Source organism: Lemur catta, chromosome 15 (genome assembly GCF_020740605.2).
Source record: "Lemur catta isolate mLemCat1 chromosome 15, mLemCat1.pri, whole genome shotgun sequence".
NCBI lineage: Eukaryota > Metazoa > Chordata > Mammalia > Primates > Lemuridae > Lemur > Lemur catta.
Genome location: NC_059142.1, coordinates 8,640,505 through 8,654,100, shown reverse-complemented (window position 1 = coordinate 8,654,100; position 13,596 = coordinate 8,640,505).

Below are 13,596 nucleotides of genomic sequence, written 5' to 3'. Positions count from 1 at the left end.
GGATTGCACTGGCTCTAGGGAAGGCAGTGACAGTGACAATAGAGTGGCATATCAGTGTGGTGATGCTAGCTGCTGTAATAAGGCAACCCCAACATTTCAGTGGCTAAACAAAAGGGACGTTTATTTCTGGTTCATAGACCAGTCCAATGTGGCAACGCTGGTCTTCAGCGGGGCTTCCCTGACCTTGACTCAGGCCCGGGCTCCTGGCAGGTGGTGGCTCCATGCAGAGCCAGGCGGAGAGTATGGGGGAGAATAAGCCCATTGCCCGAAGGTTCCGGCCGGCAGAGCCACAGCCACTTCTACTGCTTTGGGTAAACCTGTCACATGGTTGCGCCCAGCTACAGGGGTTCTGGGACATGGAGATCTGGTGGGACAGGTACTTTGCTCCTCACTTTGGACCTGAATAATGGTCCCAAGTGGGTGGCACCTTCATTGATCCATGTGCAGCTGTGAAGTCAGGGCTTCATGTGGAGCAGTGAGGTGAGTTGTCCAGGGTCAAGGCACCAGGAAGCCCAGATGGGGTGTGAGCCCCGGTGAGCTGCCTGCAGAGTCTGTGCTTGCTACCAGTACATGACGCCGTATATTCAGTAAGGTTAGGTTACCTTATTTTTGGCAACTACAGAGTTTGAAATCTGGGAGAGAAAGAGTGGTGTTTCCTCCAACTGATGTGTACAATCAGTCCTTCCCCACCCCTTCCTCAGCTCTTAGAACAGGTGGGACAGCCTGCCAGGCCACAGAGAAAGCTGGGTGCTCTGTGTGAACCCCACTCTTCCCTGTCTGCCACATGGATGTCCGATCTGAGAAAGGTCTGGCAGTCTCAGAGAGAAGAGAGCAAGAGAACTGAGACCCTCTTAGTCATGATGCTTTGACTTTTTCTCCCTCTTATCTCTCTTCGTAGAGAGTTGGAGAATGCTTTGAGGTGGATGACAAACAAATTTAAAATTTCATCTGGAACTTATTTATGAGAGTCTTTGTTCTAACTATATCAGTTCTGGATCTAATCAAATAGATTTGGAACTTAGAGGAAGAAAATAACTCTTCCCCTAGACTTGTCACCTACATAACTAGGAATTGCATTTGTCTGCAAGTAACAGACCCAAAAGAATGGTGACTTAAATAAGGTAAGGTTTTAATTTTATCTTTTGTAAGAGAAGCCTAGACTTAGGTAATCCAGTAGCTCCTGGATGTTTTTAAGGTCACAGGTATCTTCTAATTTTCTTCTCTGTCATCCTTGACAATAGTTTCCATTCTCTTTTTTTAAAATTTTTAATTTTATTTTTTAGAGATGGAGTCTCACTCTTTCACCCAGGCTAGAGTGCAGTAGTACAATCATAGCTCACTTTAACCTTGAACTTCTGGGCTCAAGAGATCTTCCTGGCTCAGCCTCCCAAGTAGCTGGGATTACAGGTGTGTACCACCATGCTTGGCTAATTTTTAAAAAAAAATTTTTTGTAGATTCAAGGTCTCATTATGTTGCCCAGGCTGGTCTTGAACTCCTGGGCTCAAGTGACGCTCCCACCTCGGCCTCCCAGAGTGCTGGGATTACAGGCGTGAGCCACTGGGCCCAGCCTCATTCTCAAGGTCAGTTAGTCATCCCAGAGTGGCAGCTGCAGCTCCAACCATCGGGTCTTCATCCACAGAAGCAGGGGTGAAAGGACAAGAGCCTCTGGCAGATGAAGAGCTTTCTTGGCCCCCACATAATGGTTTCCATATACATCTCATTGGTCAACCCTTGTCATAAGGGAGGCTGGGGAATATGTGCCAGGAAAGATCATATTTTAGCTGGGCATATTATTGCCTTCAATAAAACAGAGGTTTTATTATGAAAGAAGATGGGGAAAAGGATGTTGGATAGGCAGGTAGTAGTCTCTGACATTTCCTCCAGAACACCAGATTTCTGGCTTGGACAACTGACTAACTGGTAGTGAATGGTGGTGTCATTTTCTGAGACAGGTGGCACAGAGGAGGAGGAGGAGGAATTCAATTTGGGGCAGGTGGGGTTTAAACTGCTGGAGGTATAATACTAAGGTAAAGATTTCTGTGGTAGGCAGAATAATGGTCCCCCAAAGATGTCCACATTCAAGTCTCCTGAATTTGTGAATAGGTTACCTCACATGGCAAAAGGGACTTTGTAGATGTAATTAGGATGTGTTACAGGCTGAATTGTGTCTTCCTTAGATTTGTATGTTGAAGCCCTAACCCCAGCACCTCAGCATGTGACCGTATTTGGAGACAAGGTCTGTAAAGGGGTGAATAAGTTAAAATAAGGTTATGAGGGTGGGCTGTAATGACATCCAACTGATGTCCCTATAAAAAGTGATTAGCAAACAGACATGCACAGAGGGAGGACCCTGTGGACACACAGGGAGAAGATGACCATCTGCAAGCCAGAAGGAAAGACTTCAGACGAAACCAACCCCGCCCACACCTGGATCTCAGGCTGTGCGATAACATTTCTGTGTACCGTTGTTACGGCGGCCCTGGCAAACTCATACAAGGACCTTGAGATTGGGAGATTTTCCTGGGTTATCCAGGTAGGCCCGATATAAGGTCTCCATATAAGGGTCCAATATAAATCACAGAGAGGAAGGCAGGAGAGTCAGAGAGGAGCTGTGGTGGTGGGAGAGGGCCGACCGTGCAGTTGCCCCTGAAGATGGGAGGTGTCTGAGCCAAGGACTGCTGGCAGCCTCTGGAAGCTGGATCAGCAAGGAACGGATTCTCCCCTACAGCCTCTGGAAGGACGCAGCCCTACCTGCACCTGGGAGATCCGTGGTGGACTTCCAGCCTCCAGAGCTGTGAGATAATAAATCTGTGTTGTTTTAAGCTACTAACTTTATGATGTGTGTGTGTGTATATATACATATATATATACACACACATACATATATATATATATATATATGTTTTACAGTCACAATAGGACGCTAACCCAGTATCCAATAGACATTTAGATGCAGTTTGGGGAGTTGCAAACACACGGAATAATTGAAGCCATTGCCTTGGCCATGGAAGAAATCATTGGGAGAATTGTCTAGAATGAGGAAGAGATTGGGCTCTAGGGAAAAATCTTCAGGGAGACCAACGTTTCAGGAAAGGGCAAAATCGCGCTGCTGTGGCTGATGGCCAGGTCTCAGGTCAGAAGTGCTGTCAGGTGAGGGACATGTGGAAAGCCATTGATCCTCTCCTGAGCATCTTCTTCAACCGTGGCACCTTTACGACACATTTGAAGGGTGTGACGGACAGGTTTCGGAGGAAGCCATGAAAAGCAAGACTGCGAAACCGAGTATTGAGTATAACAAAGAGGCATTGCCTCCTACTCGCCCCCCATAGCCCACAGGCAGCTCCCAAACCCCTCTTGTCCCTTTCTCTTGCCCCCAGCCCCTCCCTCCCACCCTGACGAGAACACCCAGCACAGCTCTGTTCCAGAAAGCTGGAAGGGCAGCTTGGGGCCAGACTGACTTGGCGCCCTCCCTCTGCGCATCCCTGCCTTCCTCTGTGTCTGTCCTGCTGCGTCATAGCCGAGGATTTCCTCATTTCTCTGCTCTGGGGCCTGCCCAGTTTCCTTCCGAGGCAGAGCTCACGCCTTCAGCTCTGCATCCCCAGTTCTGGAGTCTGGCACGTGGCAGGTGCTTGGGGGACTGATGCCAGGTTAATGGCAGAGAGGGATCAGAGACTGTATCTGAGAAAGGGATCAGAGAAAAGGGGGACCTAGGGGCCTGGGGAATGAGAGAGGTGACTGCTTCCATAATGGCTCACGCATCCCTCCTCTCAGGGCTCCCTCCATGCGTCCCCGCAGGAAAGAGGCCACGACCGACTGTGAGCCCCGCCTGGCCTGTGCGGGTATCAGAGGTAGCACTGGCCACTGGCCCTCTTCCTCTTTGCAATCAAAACTCTGGTGGTTTTGCCAGAGGGCCCGGCTGGATAGTGGCAGAGGGTCTTATTTTGGGGGTGACCTTTGCTGAACCTTCTTTCTCCTTGGAGTAGGAGCCCTGGACTTGGAGAAGACCTGAGATCGCCCCTTCCTGCACCTGCGGTCCACGGAAATGAGTACGGTCCCTCAGACATAGAGGTCCCCCACTGGAGACCCGGGGCAGCTGAGCCCGCAGGGCCAGGGCCTGGCTGGGCTGGCGGAGTCCCTGGAGCTGGGTGCAGGTCTGCATAGGAGGAGAGGGCAGACGGGAGCAGCCACGCTTGCAGGTGCTGAGGGCACAGGCTCAGGGTTCTGGGCTCACGCATGGAGGTAGGACCTGGATGGGCAATTTTCTTCCTTGGTTTGTACTGAGGGCTTCTTTCTAGGCTCTGGTGTAGCAGAGGCAAAGAGAGACCAGGCCCAAGGCCCTTCAGTGACGCCTCTCTAGTCTTGAAGGGGGTGGAGGGTGTCTTTTGAGAATGGGAGAACAGGGCAAGTGGCTCCTAAGTACCTCGCCCTGCAGCAAGACTTGGAGTTCAGCAGCTCTGCCCTGAAGAAGTCATACTGGATCTCATCTGCGCCTTTGGCTCTGAGCACTTCCTGTGGGAGGTGGTTTTGGGCTTTTGAGGGGGTCATGAACTTGGACTATGACATGTTGCAATGTGAAGATGTAATAGCCTGTGTCGCAGGACAGCCTGGCCTGCGGAACAAAGGCTGGATGTACCAAGGCCACCGAGCTCAGAGATCATGGAGGTCAGAGACCCCAGTTCCTGACCGTGCCCGTGGTGTGGAGCTCAGGGCATGGGAGCATGAATTTTGAGGCTGCCGTAGGCTTAAATCTCTGCTGTGCTGCTTGTGGGCTATGCATCTTGGGACGTGTAACTTACTTTTCTGAGCCCCATTCACTTCTCTATAAAATGTGCTACAAAGTGGTAGATACAGGGGAGAAAAAGAAAAAGAAAAAAACTAAACCATGGGAATGCCCCTAGCATGGTGCCTGGCACATAGGTGCTGGGAATGTTGGCTTCTTCCTGGCTGGTGGCCGCTTTTGCCTCTCCTCCCGGCTTCTGGCCAGGAAATTTGCCCTCTTTCCTGGCTGGTGTTGAGGGCTGATGACTGGTGTGCCCTCCCTGCTGTCCAGGGACCCCAGCTCCCTGCCTGCTCTCCCCACCTCACAGCCCAGCTCCCCCACGGCCTCTTGCAGAGGAACCTAGAGAGCTGCATGGGGTGGGGATTGTGCGTGTGACCTCTGGAGCTGGACCTACTGGGATTCAATCTTCGCTTAATGCTATCTTAGCTTGGTGTCCCTGTGCCTCACTTATCTCACCTGTAAAATGGGAATGATGGTAACAATAGGACCTCCAAAAGGGGTTTTCGGCAAGGGTTAAATGAGAGAATACAAGAGGAGCTTAGATGGGTTCCTGGCACATGGTGAGCACCAGAGAAGTTGTCATCATTTTCAGCCTGTGCCCTTCCTCTGCTCTTCCAACCCCACTCCAGCACGCCTCTGCCAGCGGCCTCTTATCCCCTCTCCTCCTCGCTCCCTTCTCATAGCCCCAACCCCCCACGGCACCCGGTTGGTGCTGCCCAGCAGTGGCACCAGGTACACCCCAAGGCAGTCCCCTTGGACGCCCTGAATATTAGACACATGTGGGGCTCCAGGTGGTAGTGTCCCAGTGCCCTCTGACCTCTGAGCACTAGGATAGTGACGAAGTGATGGGTCTGAAGCCAGGAGGTGGAGGCGTGGTGACTGGGACAATGTTGCAGGGATTGCAGGAGAAATGAAATATCTCTGCTGTACCCAAACCCAGCATCCTCCTCCTCCTCTTTTCCTTTAAGGACCGTGCAGGTCAGGGCAAGCAGAAAGCCAAGATCATGGTGAGTTTGGTGGGCAGTCGAGTGGAAGAGATCGAAGAGCTTGAGAGGCAGAAGAGGCTGGTCCAGGAGGAGGGAAGAAGGAGGCCAAGGAGGTCCTGGGGGGCTGATATGCCCCCTTCTGGTGCCTGCTCTTGTTAATTCATGGGGACATTGACCGCCTGACCCTAGAGCAGCTTCCAGGCTCAGCCTGGACCACTGATTCATTCTGGAAGCTTCCTTCCCCATCTCTCTCTTTCCGTCTCAATACTTGGCTTGTGGGAATGGAAAGGGTCAGGAGTTGCTGGTCTCTGCCCCATCAGCATCTCAGAGCAGGGTCACCAGCTCTCACAAGGCTCCTGAGGAACAATGCACGAAACCCACCCTGTCCATTTTCATGCAGGCAGCACTGGGGGAGGAAGGATGTGTGGCAATGAGAGATGGGACGCATTTTACAGGAGTGAGTTAGTGGACATTGTCTTGGACTTCTTGATGGAACAGAATGACAACACAGCAGACACTGTTAAATATTATAGAATATAATTCAACATTACATCAATTCCTTTAGGCCTCAGATTAGATCAAATTCTCTCAAACAGAATAGCTACAAGGGCATAAAACAATCCAGTGAGCCCAGAACGTGGATGCTGGCCCTGCTCTCTGATCCACGGACATGAGAGGAGTCGCTGCAGGTGATGCTGCATGGCAGAAATGTGGCGTCTGACCTGGGCTGTGTTCACAGACCAGCTGCATCCACAACTCAGGCTTCCATGGGGCCGCGGGCTTTGGCAAAAGCCTCCAATGTCCTTCCTCAGTGTCACCCTGGAATGTTTCCTGCCCAACCTCCTAGTGGGGATGAATGATGCTTAGACATCTTTCCTCAGTTTTCTCTGCTGAGAAACTATCTTGAGGGGGCAGGGAATGGAGGCAGGAAGAGCTGGACTCTGTGAAATCAGTCCAGAACTTGGGCTCCTTCTAGATTCATGGTTGTCCCCAAACTTCCTCTCACTAAGACATCCATGGGACTAGCACTCACATGGGCCCCCCTCCTAAGCTGTGCCCGACTCTAGGCTCTTGGGCAGAGGAAACAAGGTGCAGGGAGTGCAGGGTCCCAGTGAGCCAGCTAGGAGTGCACCCCCTTGACTCACCATCTAAGAAAGCATTCAGGACTATGAGAGTAACGTCGTAGGGCCGACTTCAAATCTGCATTCATGTCAGAAGAAAGGAAAACGATCTGCAAGCTCTGTCACTGAGGCACTAGAACTACAACTAGTGACATAGCACGTGTGACACCCCCAAGACTTGTTCCTGCTGCTTCCCATGCTCTTCCTTTCCCCTTTGCTAACTCTCATCTTTTCCTTTTGTCATCAGCTCAGATGGCATGGCCTCCAGGGATCTCTTTCTCCTCTCCCAAGTCTGGGGTAGCCACCTCCTGTGTCCCCCCCACACCACCCACATCTCCCCGTCAAGAACTCAGAACAGGGTATTCTAACTGCCAGAGGCTGGGCTGTGTCTCTCGCTTTGGAAAGCAAGATGAGAGGAGGACACTCCCAACCCAGGGCCTGGCCCGGAGCAGGGCACTCAATCAATGTTTGCTTGTTTGGTGAATGGGACAGGAATAACAGTTCCATCTCTAGAAACCTATAGATCATCAGGATGTGGAATTTGGTCCTCTTGGTGTTGCTGTTAACGGAGGTGAAGGGGAGAACGTCTCACAGAATCACCACGTAGCTGTCCGTCTTGCTGTTATAGACTCAGGGGTGGTGGCAGGAGTAGGAGGAAAGAAGGAGTTAGGGCAACATGCATTTGTCCTTGGCTGATTGCCAAGGTCAGAGAGGAAAGCAGTCGATGAGAAGGGGTTAGGAGGTCAAGGGGAAACCATGACACCCCCTAGCCTACCCCGCTGCCTTTGGCATAAATATTATATGATTGGGTATTAAACTTCCTCGACTGGCTAACTGCTAGAGCCATGTCCAGGGGCATGTGCCATCCTGGAGAGTGTTGTTCCCGGGTCTCCCTTTACTGTTCAGTCTTTGGAATGTTTGGTACTTGTGACGTGTCTGGTCTCTTGAAATGCAAGTCAGTGTGTCACCCACCAAGGGAGCTGGGGCTGTCAAACCCAATGGGTCAGAATTCAGCCTTCCCTCCCTTCTCTGTAAAGGACTTCTGTGGGTCAGTTTTGGTTCCAGAAGGATGTGAATGAGGAATTCAGCTCAGGCACTCAGATATGTAAACATGAGGTTCTCCTTGGGGCAGAGCCCACCCCCACGGAATTTCCCAGCATGCACTGCACTTGGTGGAGCGATAGATGAGTGATGCAGGAGCCGGGAGGCGAACAGCAGGAGGGATGGCTGCAGCCGGGATCCAACAAAGCCTCAGCAGTAACAGAGAGACCAGGTGAGATGCACCCAGCAACGTTCCCGTGCAGGCTGCAGCGCTGAGCTCTGGGTTTCCCACAGGGCCAGGAAGACAGTTGGCCTGGATCAGTTTTATGGCACCCCATGGAGGAAACGGGGATGTTGGATATTGGTCATTAGATCTTCTTTTCCCAGTCAAGGTGGCAGGGTGACAGGGACACCATCCTTAGCGATTCTGGAAGAAGGACTTGAGGTTCTGGAAGAAACTTGACTTCTGTCTCTGCTTCTGTTTCTTCTTGATGATGGGCACCCACACCAGCCCACACACCAGCATCATGAGTCCCAGGGACAGGAACGCAGGCCCGGTCATCTTGAGGGCCGCAAAGCTCTTCTCGCCCAGGCTCAGGGTGTAGGCCAAGCAGGTGATGACCACGCCGAAGAGCAGGATGGCGCCGCCCACGGACACGATGACGATGGGCTTGCGGTAGATCTCCCAGTTACTCCTGGGGGCGGTGGTCCAGACAGACTCACTTCTGGAGCTGATGCACAGGGAGCTGGCGGTCTGGCTGGGCAGTAGGTCCTTGGCTTCCGGACACCTCTCATCAACCTCCAGGGCCTTGGGGAGAGCCTCCATCGTCACAGCTGCTCAGCGCCGGGTACCTGGTACTGGCAACAGTTAGAAACAACAGTGAAGCCGAGGGAAGCCCACACACCCTTTCTGCACTCAGCGTCCATCCCCAGCCCAGCTCTCGCGGAGGGGACACAGCGTTTGCGTCCTGAAGCCAAAAGGAAAATCAAATGAAATCTACATAAATAAGAAACCACCCAAGCTGGTAGAATATTTTTTCTTGTGAGAGATAAATATTATATCATTTTAAACAACTTGCTTTTAATATTTAAAACACAAAATGGTGATGCCATTTTAAAAACAAACAAACAAAAGGTACAGTCTATTGAATGGCATCTTATTTTCAGACACAACCACTTTCTAGCTGTGTGATCATGAGGGAGTTACTTAACCTCTCTGTGCCTCAGTTTTCTCATCTGTAAAATATGATAATATATTACTTCTTTCACAGGGATTTCCAAAAGGGTTAAATGAGTTAAGGCATATAATGCACTGGAAGAAATGTCTAGCATGTGGCAAGCTCTCTATAAATAGTATCATTTGCCTATTAGAAGAGTGATACTTTATGTATAAATGTTTGCACACGAGCACTGGAGTGCACGCTGTGCCAGGCACTACACCAAACACTCCTTTATCAAATTGAAACTGTGCAATAACCCTGTGAATTAAGCATTAGTCCTGTTTTACAGATGAGACAGTGAAGACTCAGAGAGGTGAGGCGACTTATTTAAGATCACAGGATGAGGCACTGCTGCAGCCGGGACTTGTACCCAGTCTGCTCTTGCTGGGCTAGGCGTAGGCTGGAGAAGACCAGATAGTGCAGCCTGGCATTTCACGTGCTCTGTCAGCACAGGAGAGTGGCAACTCAGGTTCAGAGCGTGACCTTCAAAGGCCTAAATGCCACCTTTCCCACGCTCCTTGTTAATTACATCAAGGCGGATTTCCACCTTCCCATCCTTAGGCCCATAAAGGTGTGGAGTCTCGCTCAGTTGCCTATTCCTGTGTCTCATCTAGAGCCCATCTACAAACCCCTCAGTCACCGGGGCTCCCTCATCTCCTGGGAGGGGAGACAGGTGGTCACCTGCGTGGAGCAATTTCAGAAACGTGGAGATGAACTGCTTGCCCACCAAATAGTCCCCACCAGAGCAGTGCTTTCTCAAACCCATTGAATGTGGGATTAAAGCCTTCCATTCTGTAATTGTACGTGTGAGTTCAAGTGCCAATGTCTATGCATTTACAATAAGGTAATAAAGTATAAATGACTGATGTTAGACACTTTGCTGAGGATAGGTTTTGTTTGAGAGGAAGAGGAGGCCAAGAGAGCCCAGGCCCCCTGCCAGGAAGGTGTTCACCAAGTCACTGCCCTGGTTCACCGTTGAGTTGTCTCCACAGTGCCTAGTGCAGTGCTTGGTACCCAGAAGATTCTGTATAGGTTTAATTAAATGAGTAAGTCAATGAACAACGTCCCTCCCTCCTTTCCTCCCTTCCTCTCCCTTCCACTGGTCAAACTCAGGACCGCCCCACTCACGCGGGGGCCAGGCTCTGCTAGTAGGAGGCTGCTGCCTCCCCTGTGGTGAACTCAGGTGGGCGCTGCTCTAGCACAAGCTCTCTCCTCCTGCATCCTGAGTCCCCAAGTTCTCCCACTCTCCTCTGTTCGGGATCACTTTCCTCACGCGGCGCTCCCCCAAGCCTCCGCTCGCTCTCCCTCCTCCGATCACCCACCTTTGGTCCCTGGCTTCTGCCTTCTTCCTTCTCCAAGTATCCTGGGGTTCTTCCTCCGGCTTCTTCTTTCATGTTTCCAGGCTACCTCATGCCCCACTCACATCAGCATTTATAAGTAGCCCTATTTGTGAGCGGGATGCGAGAGAGTTCTTTCCACAACAATTTTATTGGGGAAGGTGGGCTATTCATCCCAGTCACAGTAAAACCCCCTCCCACACCACACACAGGATGCTTGCTGGAGGGCTAGGGTCAGACCCGGATGTGGAGGGGGCGGGGTGCATTTTTGGAAACCATGTCACCGGCCTGGAGTAAAAGACAGCTCGGGATAAAGGAGATGGTGTCTGGAGCTGGTGCTTCCTAAGCCCCGGTACTCTGGAGCTTCCCCCTTCCTCTTGAACCAGGCAGGTCTACACAGAGAAGTGTCCTCTGTGGAACTGTGTTCTCCTTCAATCCTTCCTACAGTGTTAATTTCAGCTCAATCCCTCCAACCCTCCCGACTCCACCCCTCCCCGCTCAGGCCTGAACCAGCATAGTGACTGTACTCTCTCGAACAAGCAGTTACCGATCCCTCCTCTTTGGCAGGGAGGAAATAGGAATTGTAAAATTACCAGTGTCTTCAGAATTTAGATATTCACATTCATATACTCAAGCAGAGAGGGTATTCGGATCTCTGCTTCTGAACACTCTGAGAAATATTACTAGAATGTGCTTTTGTAGCCATAGGCAGCCAGCGTTTGCTTCCCTTTGGATCCTGTGGTATGTTTGCATAAGCTAAATGGTCATTTACAAAGTGACCTTGGCCAGGCATGGTGGCTCAAGCTGGTAATCCTCACGCTTTGGGAGGTGGAAGCAGGAGAGGCCAGGAGTTGGAGACCAGCCTGAGCAACATAGCCAGACCCTGTTTCTACAAAACAAAAACAAACAAAAATTATCCAGGCATGGTGGCAGGTGCCTGTAGTCCTGGCTACTTGGGAGGCTGAGGCAGGAGGATCCCTTGAGCCTAGGAATTCTGAGGTTGCAGTGAGCTCCGATGATGCCACTGCGCTCTAGCTGGGATGCTGGAGTGAGAACCTGTCTCAAAAAACAACAACAACAACAACAACAAAAAATACCAATAGTTATCTTACCCCTGCAGGGTAGGGAAGGGATCATAAACTGTGTTATACATCCTTCTCTTGGTTACTGCCACCTGGGTTTCATATGAGGATGTTTGATCTCATCTTTAGCGAGATTTTTTTTTCTGGGGAGCCATTTCCAGCACTTTGCAGTGAAGACCCAGGGCAGATCTGACTGCTGTTCTCCAATGCTGGAAAGGCTGTGATGGAGGAATCGAAATGCAGTGGTTCTCAGAGGTGCCAGAGCGGAGGGCTGTGGTTTGGCAGGGCAGGGCTTGCTCCCGAGAGCTGCCACCTGGGAGTGAGGGGGCCTCATGGACAGGATCTGTGCAGAGGCAGGGACCACTTCCAGGGACGATGGACTCCCGGATTCCGAGACAGGGAGGTGGGACTCATTGGGCCTTGCTGGAAACACCTAAGACCTTCTCTTTGGCCCTGAGAGGAGGCCATTAGTTTAGTCTCATTTTGCAAGGGCAGAGGCTGAGGGCCAGTGAGATTTAGGAGCTCGGCCACATACACCTCTTGCCCCTGCCCCTTCCCACTGCCAACTTCACACGTGGCTGTGTTGGGATTCAGGCCAAGATCCTTGGCCTCACTCCTTGTGTGACACCACGGCTGGTCCCCATGAGTCCCGAGGGTCCTTCACCTACGAGAACCTTGAATTTTTCACTTTGGGGCTTCCTCCTGCAGTAAAGTAACTTCTCATTGAATATGAAATAACTTAGATTCATAATTGCTGAACATGATCCACTGCACAATGTGAGAAATAAGAATCCTATTGTATGTTTTCACACAGTTATGTTTATTCAATTTAAAGGACTATCTTTTATTCTGAGATTAGATCCTTCCTTCCTTTTTAGCGTTGGCATCTTCTTCGTTTTATGAAATGATCACAATGGAAGAGGATCATTGATTGTGTTGATATTTGTACTTGCCAAGAAAAAACTGGCCACTCTATGTAGCTGTCTGCCTGTCTGTCTATCTATCTGTCTATCTAGATTGCAATGGTCCATGAAATCCCAAAGAACGGGACCATTAATTTATTTGACTTACTTGGGAGGAAGGGTGGGCAGGCAGGGCTGCATTTCTAGGCAGAGGCTGAAAGAGAAACAAGTTCTCTTCCCGTGAACCGCAGAATGTGACTCTTTTTGGAATAAGGATCACTGCAGATACAACCAAGGTAAGGATTTGAGACAAGAACGTCCTGAAATAGGGTAAGTCCTAAACTCAGGGGCTGGTGTCCTTATAAGAGAAAGGAAAGGGAACTTTGGCACACACAGGGTGAGGCTGTGTGCAGAGGAGACAAGAGTGAAGAGAAGCTTTTGCAAGCCAAGCCATGCCGGGCGTTGCTGACAGCCACTGCAGTCTGGGGGAACAGCATGAAATCTATTCTCCCTCAGAGCCTCTGGAAGGAACCGAGCCCTGCTGACACCTTGTCTTGGACTTCTGGCCTCTACAAATGTGAGAGAGTGAACTTCTGTTGTTTTATTTCACCAAGTTTGTGGTCCTTTGTCTCAGCAGCCCTACAAGATGAATACAGTCGGCTTCCGCTAAGGTCCTGGCGCCCCAGAGGTGGAGGGAGGGCCTGAGAGCTGCATCTGAGAAGGGCTGGGGAGGCTGGAGTCACAGATGTCTGGTGCTAACCACAGATTTGCATGTCCACTTGCCTTCAGGACGGCAATTTGAGAAGGGTGGGTGGATCCTTTTCCCCTAGACGTCAAGTTTGGAGTGCGAGAAGGCTGATTTACTGGAATGGAGACTTATTTCTAGTACACGACCAGGGCTGAGCAGGCTGCGGCTGTCGTAAGAAGCAGGCTTGTCTGGGACTGGGCCGTAGTGAGAGGGAAACTCCACAAGAGACCCTCGCAAACCTGACATCTACCAGGAGAAGTCAGACGAAAAAGAATACATGCTATGTGGTTCCATTTACATAAAATTCAAAACTATGTAAAACGGCCTGTGCTAGGAGAAGTTAGGACAGTGGCTACCTTTGGTGGGGGTAGTGAGTAG